Below are 22010 nucleotides of genomic sequence, written 5' to 3'. Positions count from 1 at the left end.
TTGTTTAGACCTCCCTTCGGCCTGACGATGATCTTCGCGTCTTCTTTGGGTAACGGAGGCATCCTTCCACCCCGAATAATTTTGGCTTTAGCGCTGCTGCGGTCTCGGTGACCCTTTGCGGTTGCGTTGTCATTTGGCTTAGCGCCGGTAGAAATGGCACCAACTCGCTCGACGGGCGCCGATTTGGCTCTGGAGCACCTGGCAGCAACTGTTTGCCATTCGGGATCCTTGGAAAATTCCTCAGCAGTCAGAAGCTCCCCTTCCACTTCACATTCCATCACTGCAGACACTGACGAGAAAAGCTGGCGCCGCAGCAACACTTCGCTGCGCTAACACAAGCGCGGCATGGTTTGGACGGAAAAGGCCGATAAAATCGCAACAAGGCCACCCACCTTCAAGAGTCGGGTGTCTACGGGATCGCCACAACTTAAAGAGTCCGTTGGCACTAAAATAGTCGATCTGGGCTTAAAATAAATCACCGAAATCATTTTCAGAAGCGGTAGCCCGTCTTCGCCGCTTACCGCACATGACTTACCACTGTCCCTGACAGACTTTTCGCTGTACTGCTTCGAGAATTTCGTAGCCTCACTAGACCACCTTATTGGACTCAAACCTGCACAACACGATGTACACCTATGTACGATTTAAGGCTCTACACCCCTTGTGTCACCTTCGCACGTCTATTCTGAGGGATTGCACACCTACCAGTATCACATAGGCAGTTCTGAAGTTGTGTACTAGGCCAGACAGCAGCCAGCACATACCTAGTGGTCCAAGCTGGTAGACAACATGGAGGTACGTGAAAGAGGTCAGATACATACTGAAAACGGGGTGATGTTCCCAATGAGTACTAACCTGATTAAGACACTCCTACACTGAGTGCAAGAACACCAGCTGATCATCATTAACCCAGAGCTCTCCAGTACAGTTAAATGCATGAGACGAGGATGGCAAAAGAAGGCGCGAGACACACGAGCGCCTGTGTGTTGCCTGTCTTCTCTCACCATTGTCTTCTGGTTGTGCGCTTAAATGTTTTCTGTCATGTCTTACCAACACGCCCAAACAGCCACGTTATTGAACTATATCCCTGTATTACTTCGGCAGTCCATTGCGCAATGTGTGGGTGCCAGCCATTTGTTTCATCAACATGCATGCAACAAGCCAGGATTTAATTACCATTAAATCCTGGCTCCAACAGTTGTGTACATCAGGGAGGCTTTTGAAGTTAATTGCACAGGCATGCCATCACTTGTAGTTTTTGAAAAAGGGATTTCACATGTGAACAAATGACAGCAGGTGCATGTGTTCATAGGTTGTTGTTCCATTTGGTTTACTTTTCCTGCTTTCTTGTGGTGCTGACCAGTATACTGCAGTCACTGTGATAAAATTGTCATATTTTAGGTGGTGCTGTGTCCTTAAACGAGCGCTGAAGCAAGCATTTTGTATCTTGTGTTTTCCGTTGCATTAAGTAGCTAATGACCCATTCATCATGGCACTAAACTTTGTCTGCTTCAGCATGCGACGTTTAATTATTTAGAGCCTTGATTATAGCAGCTAGTCCAAAATTCAGTTTCAGAGAGCAATGAGAGAACGAGTGGAGACAGCAGGTTTTTAAACACAGCTGGTCACGTGATCGCATAAAACTGTGATGCGAATCCCGGTGTGACATCATTGTTATTAGTTCTTTTTCTCCATCTACGTACAAGTGCCATGTGATGTCTTCATTGACGTACTCGTTTCATCATCCAGTGGCGACAAGTTACTGGAGACAAAGTTTGTTACCATACTAGACGTGGCTATAGGCGCCGTGCACGCCGACGGACGCGCCACTGGTGGTGGCCTTGCGCAGAACACACGGGAGAGGAGCCTGGCGCGCGCCGTAGTTTGTTGTGTGGTTGATTGTGCTTCTCTGTCTTATTCACCATTCGCACGTGGGGGGTGGCCAAAGCTTCAGGGAATGTCGAAGAAGAATTGTTGCAGGTTGGGGGGCTCAAATACCGGTGAAAACGTGCCGGGGATACGGTTCTAATCATTCCTGGCAAAGCCTCATTAGCGGGAGCAACGGTAGCAAAAATGGATCGTCGCTTCGAAGGGAAATTTCTTGTTCTCATCCTTTCCTTTGTCTCGTCGGTGTTTTTTTTCCCCTCGATCATAGACGCGTGAGCAATGAAGTTCGTCTGCAGTGCAGCATGAGGTTTCAAGGCACTTCGCTAAAGTTCAGAATGCTGTTTGCCGCTTATATTGTTTTCCGCTTCTTTACCGCGTTGCGCTAGCTAGGCAGCACGACTGCACGAGCGCATTGCGTTGTATGTTAAAGCTACTGAAGTTTGCAACAACTGAAATTGTTGGTTTCATGTGGCGCGGTAAATCCTCGCACCAGCTGTCGTGCACTTCATGTTTTTACATCTATTTTATGCGTGGCTTTGCACATGTTTAATTGCTGCTAGTTGCTCCATGCATAACTCTTGTTAATTCTTTTGAACTGCGAAGTTTTCACCCTGCCTTGTTTGTAAAAGGTATAAATCACGCTGTGTCTTATCGGAATGATACCAAGGAAGTGCTTCTTTAACAGCTTTATTCTTTTCGCCCGAGGTCATCTTAGATATTGTTTGCGTTTTTGAAAATGTGTTTAGAAAATAAGTAGTTCAGGGCGAGAATTGCTAATAGCTGCTGCATATGGTATTTTTGTTCCATTTCTCGCTGAAACGTTCGCGTCCCATTTGGGAAGTCATCACACCTCGATGCTGCCTGAGCAAACTTAACTCGCCGTGTGATTTGTTTGTTTCACAACGTAGCCCCTTCTTGCATGTGAGTTTTGCACTCAACTGAATTCTTTCTTATACTTACGCTGCAGACGACTAAACCGGGCCTTGCCGCCAGCGCTCATCTACTTTGACTGGCGCTGCTCTGCCTTTAAATATATCATGTGGCACTTCTCTCTAGTAATATAAAAAAAAGTACTGAAAAGTTAGTCAGCCTTTAGCTTTGTACTTTTCCAAGCAGCTCCCTTGGGGAATTTAAAATTACGCAAACTGCAGCGGGAACGGTAGTTCATCGGCGTATGCAGCAGAATTGCATCGGCGGTACAGCACTAACACGCGTTTTTATTAACCCGTGTGTTTGGTGACTTCGTTGGCTAGTAGTGTACTCGTTTCCATCAACAAATTGGCAATTACTCTTCTTGAGGCGACTTCGACTGCACTTATTCGGCGATGTCACATGTATTCATCGACAAAAAAATCACAACGGCATATGCAGTGATTGTATCGTGCAGATTTGTTTGATAAAGTCTGCACTAACGACGGGTGCTTATTATTCAGGTACAGAAGCAGCATTGCGGCAAGGGTAGAATTAAAAAAATCATCGAGAGATCGCATCACTCAACAAAATTTATCAGCTGATGAACATGAGCTCCATGTCATGTAAATGGGGTTCGTGGCGTTTGTCTGCGGGACACATCTTGCACGTATGTGGACCATGTTGTCCCAAACACCGGTAACATTGTGTTCATATGCGCTCGCACAGAGGTCAGCATCTTCCCTACAGCTGTCACAGCAGAAGCGGCAGCCTGGCACCCGAACAAAGGAGAAATCGCAGCCGTGAACTTCAGCCATCCTTGCTGCAAAGGGTTGTCGTCTGCTACTGCTCCTGCGTGTACTGTTGGAAGCGTCCGCTAGGTGGCTTTCAGTGGCGCCTCTATAGGCGGTGCACGAGGCGTATAGGGCCTACAATAGACTGGCTAGTGTGCTGTGAATGTCGGCGGCTGCCGCTGGGAGTGCTGCACTGCAGGGGAGTGCCACGGCACCACTTGGTCTTCACAGCATCAGCAAGCGGGCTGCCGCACTTTTTGTTTTTATTAAGCCATAGCAGCAGCACAGTTCAAATGTGGATAGCTGATTACTGATTAGGGTTTGTTTTGATTATAACAGGCTTCTTTAGCGCTCCACGCTTAGGTGAAAAGCTTGTGTTACCTCAGCTCGGCTTCGAGCTTGGAACCTCCTGTGTGTCTATGCTGGCGAAGGAACAACTAAATTTTTAAGGCAAAAGCCTTATATTTCAATGTTTCGAGGTCATTCTGTGAGGTACAGAACATATCATGCTACCCAAGGATGGCCAGAAGCGAACCAAAGCATGTCCAGCCGTGTATGAGAGATGATTAATGATTAACAAATTTAATTAATGATTGATTAATGATTGGATTAAGGTGGATTCAGCATAATTAGGGGGCATTATGGTGTATTGAGTAAGATTAAGGTGTATTAGGGTGGATTACAGCAGGCTTTACAAGGCGTACACCTTTGCGTCTCTTAGGCGATAGCTAAAGACAGCTGTTTTTTATTCTAGTGATGATGGCAGCTTACTTCTTTTAAAGGTAAGTTTTAGATTACCTTTTTATTCTAATAAAGTAAAAGAATGCTAAGGTTATATTACTGCTCTATTAATGTTCCATGCATAACCATACTATGTTACATGCTAACATGCTAACCATGCTATGCATAACCATAATGCATAACCATTCAAGACCGCTGTAACCGATCATCTTTTGAAATGATTTGATCGAATTTCGTTGTTCTTTCTTTTTCTTTTTATTTGCTGTTGTTTCTGCTTGTTTATCTTATTGTTGTCCTCATAGGTTTCACTGTTTTTCATCATCATCATCATCCGCCTAGTTACGCCCACTGCAGGGCAAAGGCCTCTCCCATACTTCTCCAACAACCCCGGTCATGTACTAATTGTGGCCATGTCATCCCTGCAAACTTCTTAATCTCATCCGCCCACCTAACTTTCTGCCGCCCTCTGCTACGCTTCCCTTCCCTTGGAATCCAGTCCGTAACTTTTAATGACCATTGGTTATCTTCCCTCCTCATTACATGTCCTGCCCATGCCCATTTCTTTTTCTTGATTTCAACTAAGATGTCATTAACTCGCGTTTGTTCCCTCACCCAGTCTGCTCTTTTCTTATCCCTTAACGTTACACCCACCATTCTTCTTTCCATAGCTCGTTGCGTCGTCCTCAATTTGAGTAGAACCCTTTTCGTAAGCCTCCAGGTTTCTGCCCCGTAGGTGAGTACTGGTAAGACACAGCTATTATACACTTTTCTCTTGAGGGATAATGGCAACCTGCTGTTCATGATCTGAGAATGCCTGCCAAACGCACCCAAGCCCATTCATATTCTTCTGATTATTTCCGTCTCATGATCCAGATCTAACTAAGATGTCATTAACTCGCGTTTGTTCCCTCACCCAATCTGCTCTTTTCTTATCCCTTAACGTTACACCCACCATTCTTCTTTCCATAGCTCGTTGCGTCGTCCTCAATTTGAGTAGAACCCTTTTCGTAAGCCTCCAGGTTTCTGCCCCGTAGGTGAGTACTGGTAAGACACAGCTATTATACACTTTTCTCTTGAGGGATAATGGCAACCTGCTGTTCATGATCTGAGAATGCCTGCCAAACGCACCCAAGCCCATTCTTATTCTTCTGATTATTTCCGTCTCATGATCCAGATCTGCCGTTACTACCTGCCCTAAGTAAATGTATTCCCTTACCACTTCCAGTGCCTCGCTACCTATTGTAAATTGCTGTTCTCTTCCGAGACTGTTAAACGTTACTTTAGTTTTCTGCAGATTAATTTTTAGACCCACTCTTCTGCTTTGCCTCTCCAGGTCAGTGAGCATGCATTGCAATTGGTCCCCTGAGTTACTAAGCAAGGTAATATCATCAGCGAATCGCAAGTTACTAAGATATTCTGCATTAACTTTTATCCCCAATTCTTCCCAATCCAGGTCTCTGAATACCTCCTGTAAACACGCTGTGAATAGCATTGGAGAGGTCGTATCTCCTTGCCTGACGCCTTTCTTTATTGGGATTTTGTAGCTTTGCTTATGGAGGACTATGGTGGCTGTGGAGCCGCTATATATATCTTTCAGTATTTTTACACATTGCTCGTCTACACCCTGATTCCGTAATGCCTCCATGACTGCTGAGGTTTCGACAGAATCAAACGCTTTCTCGTAATCAATGAAAGCTATATATAAGGGTTGGTTATATTCCACACATTTTTCTATCACCTTATTGATAGTGTGAATATGGTCTATTATAGAGTAGCCTTTACGGAATCCTGCCTTGTCCTTTGCTTGACAGAAGTCTAAGGTGTTTCTGATTCTATTTGCGATTACCTTAGTAAATAGTTTGTAGGCAACTGACAGTAAGCTGATCGGTCTATTATTTTTCAAGTCCTTGGCGTCCCCTTTCTTATGGATTAGGATTATGTTAGCATTCTTCCAAGATTCCGGTACGCTCGAGGTTATGGGGCATTGTGTACACAGTGTGGCCAGTTTCTCTAGAACAATCTGCCCACCATCCTTCAACAAATCTGCTGTTACTTGATCCTCCCCAGCTGCCTTCCCCCTTTGCATATCTCCCAAGGCTCTCTTTACTTCTTCCGGCGTTACCTGTGGGATTTCGAATTCCTCTAGACTATTTTCTCTTCTATTATCATCGTGGCTCCCACAGGTACTGTATAAATCTCTATAGAACTCCTCAGGCACTTGAACTATCTCATCCATATTAGTAATGATATTGCCGGCATTGTCTCTTAATGCATACATCTGATTCTTGCCAATTCCTAGTTTCTTCTTCGCGGCTTTTAGGCTTCCTCTGTTCCTGAGAGCATGTTCAATTCTATCCATATTATACTTCCTTATGTCAGCTGTCTTACGCTTGTTGATTAACTTCGAAGGTGCTTCCAGTTCTATTCTAGCTGTAGGTGTAGAGGCTTTCATACATTGGCGTTTCTTGATCAGATCTTTCGTCTCCTGCGATAGTTTACTGGTATCCTGCCTAACGGAGTTTCCACCGACTTCCATTGCACACTCCTTAATGATGCCCACAAGATAGTCGTTCATTGCTTTAACACTATGGTCCTCTTCCTGAGTTAAAGCCGAATACTTGTTCTGCAGCTTGATCTGGAACTCCTCTATTTTCCCTCTTACCGCTAACTCATTGATCGGCTTCTTATGTGCCAGTTTCTTCCGTTCTGTCCTCAGGTCTACGTTAATTCGAGTTCTTACCATCCTATGGTCACTGCAGCGCACCTTGCTGCGCACGTCCACATCTTGTATGATACCAGGATAAGCGCAGAGTGTGAAGTCTATTTAATTTCTAGTCTCGCCGTTCGGGCTCCTCCACGTCCACTTTCGGCTATCCCACTTGCGGAAGAAGGTATTCATTATCCGCATATTATTCTGTTCCGCAAACTCTACTAATAACTCTCCCCTGCTATTCCTAGTGCCTATGCCATATTCCCCCACTGCCTTGTTTCCAGCCTGCTTCTTGCCTACCTTGGCATTGAAGTCGCCCATTGGTATAGTGTATTTTGTTCTCACTCTACCCATCGCCGATTCCACGTCTTCATAGAAGCTTTCGACTTCCTGGTCAGCATGACTAGATGTAGGGGCGTAGACCTGTACAACCTTCATTTTGTACCTCTTATTAAGTTTCACAACAAGACCTGCCACCCTTTCATTAATGCTGTAGAATTCCTGTATGTTACCAGCTATATTCTTATTAATCAGGAATCCGACTCCTAGTTCTCGTCTCTCCGCTAAGACCCGGTAGCACAGGACGAGCCACTCTTTAGCACTGTATATGCTTCTTTTGGCCTCCTAACTTCACTGAGCCCTATTATATCCCATTTACTGCCCTCTAATTCCTCCAATAGTACTGCTAGACTCACCTCACTAGATAACGTTCTAGCGTTAAACGTTGCCAGGTTCGTATTCCAATGACAGCCTGTCTGGAGCCACTGTCCGGAGTCACTGTTTTTGATTGTTTGTAAACCATGCACCCATCCCCTCATAATGCCCATTGGGCACAGAGAGTATGATCGTAAGTAAATAAGTTAGCCTGTAAAATGGACTGCTGGTGTTCCGTGTGCTATACATCTTTTGTACCTGGTAAACAAATTCACTTTTCTTTTTATGCCTGATATATGTCAACAAAAATAGGAAGCGGAGCTTTTATTTAAGCGTAACAAAGATTTTCGTCGGGCATAACAACAGTCAAATGCAGGCACAAGACAGGACAAGATGAGGTATACTGCTGACTGTCTTGCAGGCAACGGCTTTTCGAACAATACCATTTTATCAATGAGAAGGGTGGCAAAGTTATTTATTTCAGCTTCACAATAAAAGTAAGCTACTGATTCTGCTGGCAGAGATGGAACTTTCATCGACGCCATTTCATAAAGAGGTCGCTGAACGGGTGGCGACTTTCAGTAGTGTTTTGCAGGCACTGAGCTCCATATTACTTTGTGCGCTTGCTGCTTCAGAGCTACTGCATGGGGTGCACTCTGCAGGTATAGCACCTTCGAGGCCCTCCGATTCCGCACTCTCAATAACTGAGCACAGTTCAGAGGTAACTGACTGTGCACGTCTGTGCCGCTTTGCTGGAAGCTCTAGATCTTGCTCGCACCGGTTTCTTCTGTTTTTTTTTTCCAGCACTTAGGCACGAGGTGCTTAGGATACGCAGGAAATATCATGGGTGTGGTGTTGGGTTTCAGACGGGGTTTATCGCGGGGAATCTCGTGGACAATGCCATTCACGGGGATAGAGAATGTGCGCTCGATTAAACTGCTTTCAAAATGTTTTTCACAAACCACAGCAGTTGGTGTCAGCCTTCTGTCCATTCTCCTGATCATTCTTGCCCATTCTGCCAGCTGCTTCGCATAAGATGGTGCACTGAACAAGGATACACACTCTTTGTTCAAGTGGTAATCGCTTCTACACAGCTGCACGAAGCAGGTCCTCTCCTAGCACTGTTTCATTAGCTTTGGCATTTTTTCACTGCCACCACATAGTTTTCCTCATGACAGGCACATGAACACAGCAGCCACGTGCTCACTCTCTGACAGTACCAAGAACAAACACGCAACACTGTAATGACAATGAAAACGCAAACATAGAAACCAAAGCAACAGCTGCGAAACTGATGTGCGAAGCAGACGACGTGCAAGTCTTCACCCACCCGTATGGCTGCGACCTCTGCCGGCCACTGTCACCGTGGGCATTCATCGCAGGTGGCTCCTCCAGTGAAAAGAGCCGGTGCACGACACACTAGCCAGTATATTCTAGGCTTAATACTGAGGCCGATCAACTTTAGACATAGGCATCTTCAAACCAACTGCCTTTCCCACGTGGCAACCCTGCTGGCACAACAACCTTTCTTTCAGCAGCTGGTTATAGGCAGCGACGCATGTCCGCGCTAGCGTCGTCTTGGCAACAACTGGCTTCCCTGTAGATGGAGGCAAATTTGCATTTTTTTTCTTGAATATCAGGCTAGTAAGAGCGCCATGTGTTATACTGAACCACCGGACAATAAAATGGGATCTTTCTGCAAAATTTTGGTAAGGCAAAGCAGAGCTAAGCATAAAATAAATGTTTTTCTGTGCTTGAAGTGAGGTGTGCAAATGCGACTGCTCTTCAGCGGGGTCTATTTCTGCTGCGGAGGGCCACCGCAGGGAAACCTATGCATGAATATATACCCAGCCCTGAATGAGTTGAGCAGGAGCCAACGGTGCAGTATGCACTCGGCATTGCGCTGTACTCATGTTTCATGTATCATCAGTGCAGCCCAGTCAACGCAGATAGTGTGGGAAATCTCAACGGGCATGACACAAGTTGTTGCAGCGACACGTCCCACTACGACTAACAACAAAGGAAAAGTGGGAGGGCAGCAATGAAGGGCTAGGTCATGGGATGCTCAAGGGCACATACAAGGAGCACGGTAGCCAACAGAAACTCGTGTCATAGTGCTGTAATTGTTATGCCCTGCGATGTTTACAAACCCACCTTGTTGATTACTAATGCCGCGAGGTGTTCTGCATTGCAGTTTTCGGCACGCACATACTTTAAAACCAATTTTAAATATGTTTTAAGCTGCACTCGCGGTTGATATTTTCTTTGTGCTGTGTATGTCTCCAATGAAATAAACCTCACAAGTTATCTCCACCCAAAGATTTTGTTTTGGTACTCCTCTAAGCTGTCCTCTTGTCATTGAGCTTTTCTATTTATACTTTTTTGTTCCACAAAGTTGACCTTATTTTGCCTCTTGAGTCCGAATGAGGTTGTTGTTGGTTTGCTTGTCATCTCACATGGTCATCTTCCCTTACTTTGTCTCTTGTTAGAACTCTGCAGTGCAACTGGTCTTCGCGATACTTGGCCTTGAGACGCTAGCTTTTATATTGACTTGCATACTTGTTTATCCTTCACTGGGAACCGTTTTTCACCAGCCAAAATCTATTACAAAACTATCGCATAGCGCGAGACGCACTTTCATATATAGGAAATTTCTTTAAATGTTGTTGTCAATCCTATACCGAAAAAATTATGTGTAATCAAATTGCATGCAGGGCACAATCATTGGTCTACATTCTGGAGTGCGCCAGAGCACCAGTGATTATGCTGCACTGTATGATGAGTCATGTATAAATATATGACGTACTTAACCTGCAGACAGATTTTAATGACCAGGGGTGGGACTCCTGTGCCAATTGCGCCATTCAAATCAAATCAGTTTATTATCATCTCAAGGATGAGGGCAGGCTCGGGATAAAAGTGACGTCAGTCACTTGATGGGAAACCAGAGCCTCCCTGATACATGTAATGCATTGAGGACAGACGAACAAAATTTGTTCATAGCAAGAAGGGGTTAATATTTTACAAGTCATAATACACATAGATTCATCATGAACTGAAAATATAGATACACAGATTCCTTTACGGTTAAATTACACAGTACAATACATGAAGACAAATTCCAATATACACTGAAAGTTTAGTTAGTGATAAATAATATTGTGTTGATTTCATGATAAAAGGGCTTCCCTAATAACACGTAAGTCATATTCTTCAATTACTATCCTTTTTTGAATTAATTTGTTTAATAAAACAGGAACAGTGAAGCGAAGCATTTGTCGGCCAAAGTGTGTTCTGCACAATGGAATGATCCAGTGTTGTTGGTGACGAGTAAGGTATGGGATAGTGTACGGTTCTAGTTGAAAAATATCCAAAAAAGCGCGATTGCTATTGAGCAGGGATTTTTTATATCTTATTGCTAGGTAATACTCGCAAAGCTGATGAATTGGGATAATGTTAAACCGCTTAACTAATTCACCCGTGTGTGCATAATAGTCAACATTAGCAATGTACCTAATCGCTTTTTTCTGTAGTTTGTATAGTCTATTAATGTTCGTTGCTGTTGTACTTCCCCATACCAAGAAACAGTAACTGACATGCGATAAAAACAAGCTGTTATAAAGTGTTATCTTAACGGAAACTGGAAGCAAGGAATGCAGTCGTGCAAGTATACCTACACATTTGAAAATATTAGTTATTAATTTGTGGTTCTCATGACATTATACAATTAAAGAACACTCCTAAAGTTTTAACCGTCTCTACAATTTCAATCGTTGCACTACCTGAGCGTAAGGCATCGCGTGGAGAAGTAAGCTGCATCCGCGAGTGAAAAATAACAGCTTTTGTTTTTGATGCGTTAATGACTAATGAATTTTGCTCACTCCATGCATATAGGCTCTCTAATATAGTGTTGATAACTGTAATCAATGCATCCATATCATTACCAGTGAAGAAAATGCTATTGTCATCGGCGTAGATTTTATATTTAGGTTTATCACTAATTTTTACAATATTGTTGATGTATAAGTTAAAAAGCAGCAGCCCTAAAATGCTACCTTGTGGTAACCCGGTGATTATCGGCTGAAGAGAAGAGCAGTAATTGTTCATTTTTACACATTGCGATTGGCACTTAAGGTATGATCTCAAGAGGGAAAGTGGGATGCCATGAATACCATACATTTCTATCTTTTCAATTAAAGTGTAATGACAGAGACGATCAAAGGCCCTTGAAAAATCTACGAAAATTCCAATGCATAGTTTCTTATCTTCAAAAGATTTTAGAATTATTTCTTTTTGGGCTAGTAAAGCAGTCTCATTCGACCTGCCCTTCATGAAACCGTATTGTGATTTTGTTATGTGAAATTTGGTGCAAAAGTTTATAACTCTTCTAACAATAATTTTTTCAATGCCTTTTGAAAATATCGGTAATATAGAAATGGGTCGGTAGTTTGCAAGGTCATTTTTGTCACCTTTTTTATATAGCACAGTGACAACAGACGTTTGCATTTGTTTTGGAAAACAGCCTGTCGATAAAGACAGGTTATAAATGTGAGTGAGCACAGGAGCTATAATATTAATTGCATGCTTGATCGGAGATATCTGAAAACCATCTATGTCACATGCGCTGGTGTTCTTTAGCGTAGAGAACGCTAAGGCTATTTCTTGATCGTCGGTTGGTGCGAAAAAGATGCTGTTCGTTTCTGTAGTCTCTGCACGAGTTACCGTTGGCTGTAATTGTTGCGTTGGCTGTACAACGTTTATGAGAAAGTGGTTACATTTTTCTGCAAGCTCTAGATCTTTAACAATGCGGCCATCTATTTCTATTTGCGTAATTCCTGAGAAAATAGGGGTCCTGTGAAGTAACATATTAAGCTTCCTCCAGATGTTTGCACTCCCACTGCAGAAGTCTGGAGTGAATTGCTGACTTAAATAATTTAAATAATTTCTTTTTTCTTCCCTAATAAACGCATTTACTTTGTTGCAGAATTCTTTAAAGGTTTTAAGGTCTGACATGTCTCTAGTTCTTAAAAACCTTCTAAAAAGTCGTGTTTTCTTTTTGATCATTTTTAAACATTCATGATTTATCCATGGTTTTTTATATTTACGGCATTCCTTTACAACGTTTTCTTTAAGATGCTTTAAATAAATTTGTTTAAGGATAGCTATGAATGTCGTAGGCTGAATCTGCAGTTAATGAAAGATAGACTTACTCCAATCTGTTTGGGAAAGACTTGTGTTAAAAGCAGCTAAGGTAAGAGGCGTGATATCTTGAACTGTTCTAGTCGGTAACTCTGTCAGTTTTTGGTAGTATTGTCTGTAATAAAATAAAATGCTAGGTAGTCGCTCATATCGACACACAATACACCTGACTCCACGTTATCTTTGTTTATGTTGGTAATAAAAACATCAATTAAAGTTGCCGAATTTGGTGTGATGGGGGGGGGGAGGGTGTGGGGGGGTATCTGTTACTATCTTGTAATCATTTGACACAACCATAGCCATAAACTCAGTTACGAGGGGAGAAGACTCTAGTATGTTGATGTTAATGTCGCCACCAAGAATTAGTCTTAAGTTGTTCTCGTTTACGTAATTGAATAATTTTTCAAGAACACTGGTGAAATTATTTACAGATGAATCAGATGGTCTGTATATGACAGAGTAAACGTAATTTTGTGACATTAGAGTTAAGCATTCCAATGTCAGAATTAATAAAAGAAAATTCTGGTACTATCTGAGAGTCTATGTCGTTCTTTACTAAAACGGCAAGGCCACCACCTTTCTTATTTGTACGGTTGAGGAAGTAAGTGTTATAACTATCTTGCCTGTAAACCTGGTTTTCTAGAGTATACCAAGTCTCCGTAATCATTATGATGTCAAAAGTAAAAGAAAAGGTGTTAAGAAATGCAGATAGTTCATCTTAGTTGTGTCGTGCTGAACAAATGTTTAAACGAAAGCAGACAGTTTGTCACGAAAGCAACTCACTACAAGATTATTGACGTTACGAGACGATATCACCATGGTGAAAGAAAAGATGCATCACAACAGTGCACAACGATTCTAAGCAATCTTTTCAATGTCACATGCTTCACGAATGTGCAGAACACACGAGTTTTCATCTTTCCGTGCAAGAATAGGCCCATCATTCGTCTACACAAGCTTCTAGTTTGCCGTTTTCTTTTTAGCTATTGCCATGCCAAGAAGTTGCTTTAAAACTGGGCATAAGTGTTCATTGATGAACACAGGCGTGTTAGAGGAGTGGCCAAGATCCTTTGTCGAAATGCGCGTTTTCTTTGCTTTTTGAAGCACTGAATCGCGTTTGGAGCGGCTCTTGAATTGGACTACTATGTTCGGGTTTGAAGTGGGATTTTTTGCAGGTACACGGTGACACTATTCAACATCATCTTTCGAGATGGGAACATTTAACAGTGCGCCAATTTCATGAAGGGTACTAGGAAGGTCCTCATCAGCAAGTTTGGGTATTCCCTTAATTTCAAGGTTACATTTCTGAGAATATTGTTCAGAGGCAGTGATCCTCTGATCCTGTTGAGACATTTGTTTCCTCAAAGCTTCGCACTCAGTTGTTAGCTTTTCATTGATGCTCCTTAGAGACTTGTCCTTCGCAAGATCAACGTTTTCTCCCTTTAATTTTCTGACTTCCTCATTCAAAAAGCTCACACTGTTTTTTAGGTCTCTTATTTCCTTCCGTAGTTCTCTCTCAATTGCAGATTTGAATTCAAGCATTTCTTTTCTCATCTCTTCTCGAAACTTTGCTAATTCGCTCATATTCACAGAACCAAATTGTCACTTTGGCAGCAGAGAGGCAGCAATTGGAATGATACTTGTGTAGTAAGAAAATGATTGCTAACCTGCAATAAACGAAAACAGGCGTGTGAGGAATGAACTTTCGCTGCCCTTACTGCTGCCAAATGAGATGCAGGGCTCCAATGCAGCAGGTTTTATAGGAAGGTTTACCCCGGCAGTGCCTTGCGTCGGTAGTGTCCCTGCTTCATCAGGCAGTGTTCGTGCCTCGGCATGTGTCGATGCGTCAATTTGCGTCTCGATACGTGTAGTGCAGTCAGCAATGCGCGGCGGTACAGTCAGTAGACCACGTGTAGATGCATCGATTTTGCTAGTGCACCGTCAACTGCAATAAACGAAAACGTGTGTGAGGAATGAACTTTCGCTGCCCTCACTGCTGCCAAATGAGATGCAGGGCTCCAATGCAGCAGGTTTTATAGGAAGGTTTCCCCCGGCAGTGCCTTGCGTTGGTAGTGTCCCTGCTTCATCAGGCAGTGTTCGTGCCTCGGCATGTGTCGATGCGTCAATTTGCGTCTCAATACGTGTAGTGCAGTCAGCAATGTGCGGCGGTACAGTCAGTAGACCACGTGTAGATGCATCGATTTTGCCAGCGCGCCGTCAACTGCAATAAACGAAAACATATGTCTGAGGAATGAACTTTTGCGGCCCTCACTGCTACCAAGTTTTAAGTATTATGATACAAATGCAAATTTCTGTGTCAAATTGCACTAAACACAGAAAATTGGCCGAAATTGCAGCATGCTGTGCCAGGACGGCTTCGGCGTGTGTACTTCGGCAGTGACCGTGAACAGCGAGCAAATTTGTTCTGCGGAAAAGAGTGCAGCCATTCACACTCCACACACAGCATGATGGTGCCTCCCGCACAGTTTCTCGCAATTTTCACGCTTGTAACATTGTAGTTTTACGCACTTCTGGCAAGTGGCCAGTGTGCGTGCACCCGCTCTCAGCTGTTGTCGCTGCTGTCGGCACAGCCAGAGCGGCTGTGATTAGAGTGTACTAGAATACAGTTGAGTGGGTCAAGTGGCGCGGCAATCCCTAGCTAAGGCACAAAACAAAGAAAACTAGGCTGGTGGTACTGCAAGCAAACTAGATATTAAGGAGGTACATGTTGCAGCGAGTTCAGCAGGCGGGCATCTCTGTCTCCAGGGTTGGCATAACATAAAACAATTCCAATTTGTCTTTAAGCCCATATGGGCAAGCCCTGATCCATTTCGACCTATCACGAAGGGCTAATGCTGGATTTGGAATAAAAAAGTTGCAGTTTCGCCCAGAAGGTGCTGCATCGATTGCAATAGCAAATTAGTAGACAGCTATACAAAGTAAGGATAGCAGTTCTATGTGCGGTATAAACTTGCAAGCATTCACTTACTAACTAAATTAACAAATAGTATCGTGGGACGAAAGCCTAAGCAAACATGACCACATCTGTATCGATGACCGCGGGAACTCGCTGTTAAAATACTGGAGGGAGCAAGCACAGCAGCAGCAGTGAGCGAATTTACCTTTGTGCTGTCTCGCTTCAACTTTAACTAAACAGCAAAAACACAGTGCAGACAAAGCAACCAGCACTCGCAGTCTGTCCCCATTGCAGATGTTATCGCCCCTAGACTTTATACGGAACATTGTGGTCACGACGACGAAAAAAAATATACCTGGAGTGTCCACATAATCACTATCGCAACAAAAACACATTACAGTTCTTTTCTTATACCTGCCCAGGTCTGATTGTGGCACTCTGGGTCTGTGGTGTGACATGCATGTTGGCCAAACTTCCCGATTTGTCCAGGAGACTCCTGATTTCCAACCAATTCTTCTCATTGCAGAGACGTGGCCATAACTCTCCCGAAAAACTGTCCCTAGCCGACTGCAAATAAGAAAAAGAAATGAAATATTCATAAATAAATAATAATTTTAAAAAACGCATCATGCAGCCACAATTGCATTGTTAGCCTTATGCTTAAGGCAGCTAGCCGAAGTCAAATTTAAATCCGTCTTTTGTGCACAGCCAGTGTAGGACTAACTCAGTTCACTTCATATCGAAACATGCATTGAGGAGCACACATGTCGCAAAGGTAAAATATGCATGGCCTAAAAACGGGTTCTTTTAAGTTAGGTTCACCATGGTTCAGAAGAGTTATGCGGTGAAGCATAGTAAAAGTCCAGATGGGCCACTGTGGGAGGACATATGTCCTCTCATAGTGGCCCATGTGGAATACGTACTATATATGATATGGTACATATTCCCTAATTATACATGTGCGCACACACCATTGCCCGTCGCAGTATGATGGCCGAGATGTCCTATAACTTTACTGGCAGCCATGCAGAGTTCTGTATGACCTTTCAGTGACCCAGAAAAAAGGTAAATTTTTTTTTGTCATTGGTAATTCCTTCCCCACTTGGCGTATCTCTTGAATTTCAAAGTCCCTGGGTTGGCACGTATGCTCAAGGTGACCCAAAAATTGTTACCACGTCGATTGGACAGCATAATATGAGAAAATTTTCCACTGTCATCATGAGCATGGGTGCAGGAATATTAACATGTGTATTTATTTATTGGGTGACCACATTTCACCATCTAAGAAATGTTATCGCTCAGCGCAGGATGCACCTCCATGTATCAGAAGTTTCTCGACTGTTATCGAAGGTACAATCCGCTGTCTGTTGTCACTTAACCTTGTGCAATCTGATTGCTTGTATGCACGACCCGAATTGTGTAGGACTTCCTGGAAGACACGTGGACACCAGCAGTTATTCTGGAGCCTTTGATGACTCGTATCAAAGCCGACGCGCCTGCCTCGCAAATCAGATTTCGACGATCACCGTCCAGTGTTCACCGCTATTGCTGTGTTTGAGTGTAACTTGATTTTGTGGGCATAAATTCACCCAATGAAAATTTCACATTTCACATCGTGATTCACAGATTTGCCGCTGTATTATTCACTGTTGCTACTACATGACATCTGGTGGAGGTGCTGGTGCGTTCGTGCACTGAACACCACCACAAAGCAGTGAGCCAAGCCCAAGCCATGAAGACAACACCTACCTTGCCAAGAACCAGCGAGCTAGCCGCTGGCTGCAAGGACTGCCCCCTGAGTACGGATTATCGCCTGAGAAGACCATGAAGTGCACGGCCATGACGGCAGCTACAATGACAGCCCCAGTATTGCCAACACCGATTGTGCTGCAGCAGCCCCGGGAGCCACCGACGTTCCATGGTTCAACATTTGAGGGCCCGAAAAGCTGGCTGGAGATGTATGAGAGGGTCGCTACATTAACAGCTGGAACAGCGATGACAAGCTGCGCTGTGCCTTTTTCGCATTGGAAGATGCTGCCAGGACGTGTTTCGAGAATGGAAAAGCCACCTTAACTACGTGGGACCTGCTGCAAAGTGGCTTCCTGCAGACATTCACAAGTGTCATGCACAAAGAGCGAGCTGAAGCCGAAACCTGAGTGCAGCTGCCCAATGAGACCATCGAGATCTTCACGGATAAGACAGCCCGTCTTTTCCGTCATGCCGAACCGGAAATGTCGGAGGAGAAAAAAGTCCGCTTCCTGATGCGGGACATCAAGTAAGTACTTTTTGCCGGACCAATAACGCAACCCGCGAAAGACCATAGCTGAGTTTTTGACGGAGGCATCAACGATTGAGAAAACTCTGGAAATGCGCGCCAGGCAATATAAATGTCAAGCGCTCATGCTGCAGTGCACCATCCAAGCACTGGGTTCTGATGACCTCCACGAGACCATCAGGGCCATTTTGCATGAAGAACTGCACAAGATCTTGCCTTTGTCGCAAACCCAGGTGGCCTCGGTCACTGACACGGTCAAAGAGGAACTACAGCGATTACTTGGATTTCCTCAGGTGCTGCCCCAATTGCCGCAATTCCTGCCAGAAGCGATGACATATGCCACTGTCACCCGCTGTCATGGCCCACCTCCGCCCCTGAGCCAGGGCCTTGCAGTGCTGTAGTTTCGTCGTCCACTGCCGTCACTGCGAGCATGCCCGACTGTCACCCAGTACAGCATTCCAAGAAAGGCTGATGTCTGGCACGCTCCCAACCACCATCCGCTGTGTTACCACTGCAGAGAAGCGGGCCACATCTATTGCCGGTGCCCATACTCTGCCACTGGCAGCGCTTATGCGATGCTAAAACAAATAACAAGCTTCACTTGATTAAGTAGAAACTAGGTTATTGGCCCTCTGCAACGAAAACGCGATGAACAGATGTCCTCTTATGTCATCTTAGAATAGGACACATGTATGACACACATATGCTAACTGGAAATGAACCACCAACCTGCAGTAGATGTGGTGAAAGGCTCACCGTCCTTGACACCCTCCTGGAGTTTCAGGAAGCCAAGACAGAAAGAAACACTTTCCTTTAGCATACCAGCAGCACATCCCCCTTCATCCTGTAATGTTTCTTGGTACAGAACCGTTGTTTGACACCAGAGCAGTCCTAAGCTCCTTAAACGATGTTGTCTTACATGTTATTAGCCCTACGAATTTGCAGCTCATCCTCTTTCCAGAGGATGCCGCTGTGATATTTTTGTACAGCATCGTACAGCATTGTACAGCATTGTACAGCATTTTTGTACAGCTCCAGGCCCTTCCGTTTCAAGGGCTCTCTTAAGACAGTAGTGCTTCTTGCAAACATTTGGCTTCGTGTATTTTAAAATATAATGATTCTATCACAATGTATCTTTTGTGTTCTTAGTGCTCCTCATTAGACATTGCCATAATTTTATTACATATAGGTTTTACGCACTTTACAGAGATCATTTTCAGGCCCCTTTGCAGCTATGTCCCACCAACCTCTCTGAATTCATCTATCCACTGCAAACTCATCAACACTGACCTGGTGCTCTTTGGTCATAATTGGCCCTTGCGCCATAAAACAAATTCATTCGGTGCCCATACCGTGAAATGGGACTACTAGGGTTCGACGTCAACGCTGCGCACCCGCAGCAAGGTGAACGCTTTCACAATATCACCGACTACCTCGCTGCCACTTAGGGGATCCCTCAATGACCGTTCCATTCGCCGTCACCAGGCCGCTACCTTTCACTGCAGCGCCGACCATACACTGGCCAAGCCTTGGGCCGGTCGATCAGCCCATACCTGGAAAACTAAAAGCAGCACCCGATGGAGGTGCAGTTGCTGTTCGTCGAACTGACAAAGATTCTCCACTGCCAGTGATGCCAAAGACACTATCTCGGCGACATAACAATGACATGCTGCCATCCCAACGAAGCCTGGAAGCAAAGAATGCATCGACCAAAGGCCTTATGACCCGACATTCCAGCCACATGTCATGGCGATGCAGCCGTGATCAGACTCCAAGACCGAACTGCAGTGCAAGACAAAGGACCAGTGATCTCAACATGCTTCTCAATGACCACCCACTCACTGCCTTAGTGGACACAGGAGCCGACTACTCTGCGATGAGTGGGTCCATTGTCACTCATTTGAAGAAACTTCAGACTGTGTGGGAAGGCCTTCAAATCCGGACAGCTGGAGGACACCTAATAATGCCGACTAAAATCTGCACCCTACCCTGCCACCTTCATTGTCCTCCAACAGTGTTCATGAGATCTTATTCTCAGCATGGACTTTGTGAACCAACACGGCTCAATCATCAACCTGAAGTCAGTTGATAATGCTATCCCAAGATCAGAGATACCGCCGGAGAGCGCTCATGGTCACCATGCCTTGAGTGTACTTGAAGACCATGTCAGCATCCTGCCTTACTCCAGCATTGTCATTTCCGTTGGCATGGCAGCGAAACACCTGCAGACGTAGAAGGCGTCATCAAGGCAGACCAATAGCTGCTGCACTGAGGGAAAGTGAAAGTGATGCTGACAAACTTCAGCCAGGAGTTCAAGCACATCAACAAGAGCACGATGATCGCCTACGTCGAGGAGATTGTGGAAGCCAGCAATGCATTTGTCCTCTTGGATACTGCTGCATCTACCCTGACGACCATAGTTCCCGAGCTAGACTTTGACATAAATCGAAGTCTCCCAATGAATAAGCAGCAACAGCTCAGAAGTCTTCGACGATACAGACTGATTTTCGACGTCATTGAGGATTCGACAAAGAGCAGTTGCAAAGCATCATATGATAACTGAAGAGTGCGCTCAAACACTCCACCAGAGCCCTTACCGAGTTTCGATGCAAGAATGTGGAGCTACAAGGCAACAAGTCGATGAAGTGCTATGTGACGACTGTATTCAGGCACCTAAAAGCCCATGGGCATCTCCTGTAGTTTCGGTGAAGAAAAAGGATGGAACCCTATTTTTCTGTGTTAATTATCACCGACTGAACAAAATCACCGAAGAAGGACGTATACTCTTTCCCATGGATAGACGACACATTGGATCGCCTCTGCACTGCTGAATACTTCTCGTCGATAGATCTCAAGACTGGCTACTGGCAAGTAGAAGTCAACGAGAGGGATCGCGGAAAGACCGTCTTCATCATGCCAGACGACCTCTATGAGTTCCAAGTTATGCCATTTGGACTATGCTCAGCGCCTGCAACATTCCAGTGCATGATTGACATGGCATTAGCAGGATTAAAGTTACAGACCTGTCTGGTTCACTTGGATGACGTCGACGTCTTTACTGGAAATTTCTACGATCACCTTAGGCGGCTTGCTACAGTGCTAGAGGCCATCAAGTGATCAGAGCTCACTCTGAAGCTTGAAAAGTGCCGCTTCGCTTACAAGCTCCTGTTCCTGGGCCATCAGCAAATCTGGAGTCCGCCCTAACTTGTAGAAGACAGCAGCCATCGCAAAGTTCCAGCTGCGCTTCGACAAGAAGGCAGTGCATAGATTCACGTAGATACCTTGGCATGTGGGCTTACTACAGGTGTGTTATCAAGTACTTCTCACGCATCGCTAAGCTGCTAACACACCTAATTAAATGTTATGTCGAGTTCAAGTGGGAAACACCACAGGCCAACGCATTTCAAGAACTCAAACAATGCATGCAGTCAACACCGATACTTGCACACTTCAACAAAGAAACAACGATGCCGATACAGAAATCCACACAGACACTAGTCAACTAGGCCACGGTGCCGTCCTAGTCCAGTTGAAAGGCGGACTTAAACGGGTTATAGCTTACGCTAGCCGGTCGCTGTGAAAAGCGAAAGGCAATTACTCTACGATTGAAAAGGAATGCCTCGCCATCAATTTGGCTACAGCAAAGTTCCGCCCTTACCTATATGCCAGGCCGTTCAAAGTTGCTAGCAACCATCACACATTGTTTGGACTAGCGAAATTAAAGGACTCTTTATTGCTGTGGACGATCGAGGCATGCTCACATCAACAGCCTACTCACCGCACTTTTGTGCATTACAGGGCGCAGTCATCGACGCTGGCTTCTTTTAACACTCAAAGCGACTACCAGTACCCAAGCTAATCACCAGGTTATCGCTGGAATCAGATCCTGCCAAACTGGAGTTGAGGCAGGCCTCCTGCGCCACT

At 44.6% G+C, this 22010-nt stretch overlaps 1 protein-coding gene across 4 annotated transcripts in view; it reads left to right on the top strand.

The window, feature by feature from the left end:
• The window catches only part of LOC142580112 (uncharacterized), a 233805-nt gene that overhangs the window by 16531 nt on the left and 195264 nt on the right, over positions 1 to 22010 (top strand). The window lies entirely within an intron of this gene.

The sequence above is a fragment of the Dermacentor variabilis genome, chromosome 4, assembly GCF_050947875.1.
Source record: "Dermacentor variabilis isolate Ectoservices chromosome 4, ASM5094787v1, whole genome shotgun sequence".
Lineage (NCBI taxonomy): Eukaryota > Metazoa > Arthropoda > Arachnida > Ixodida > Ixodidae > Dermacentor > Dermacentor variabilis.
The sequence above is the reverse complement of the archived record's forward strand: the minus strand, read 5'-3'. Positions and strand labels throughout refer to the sequence as shown.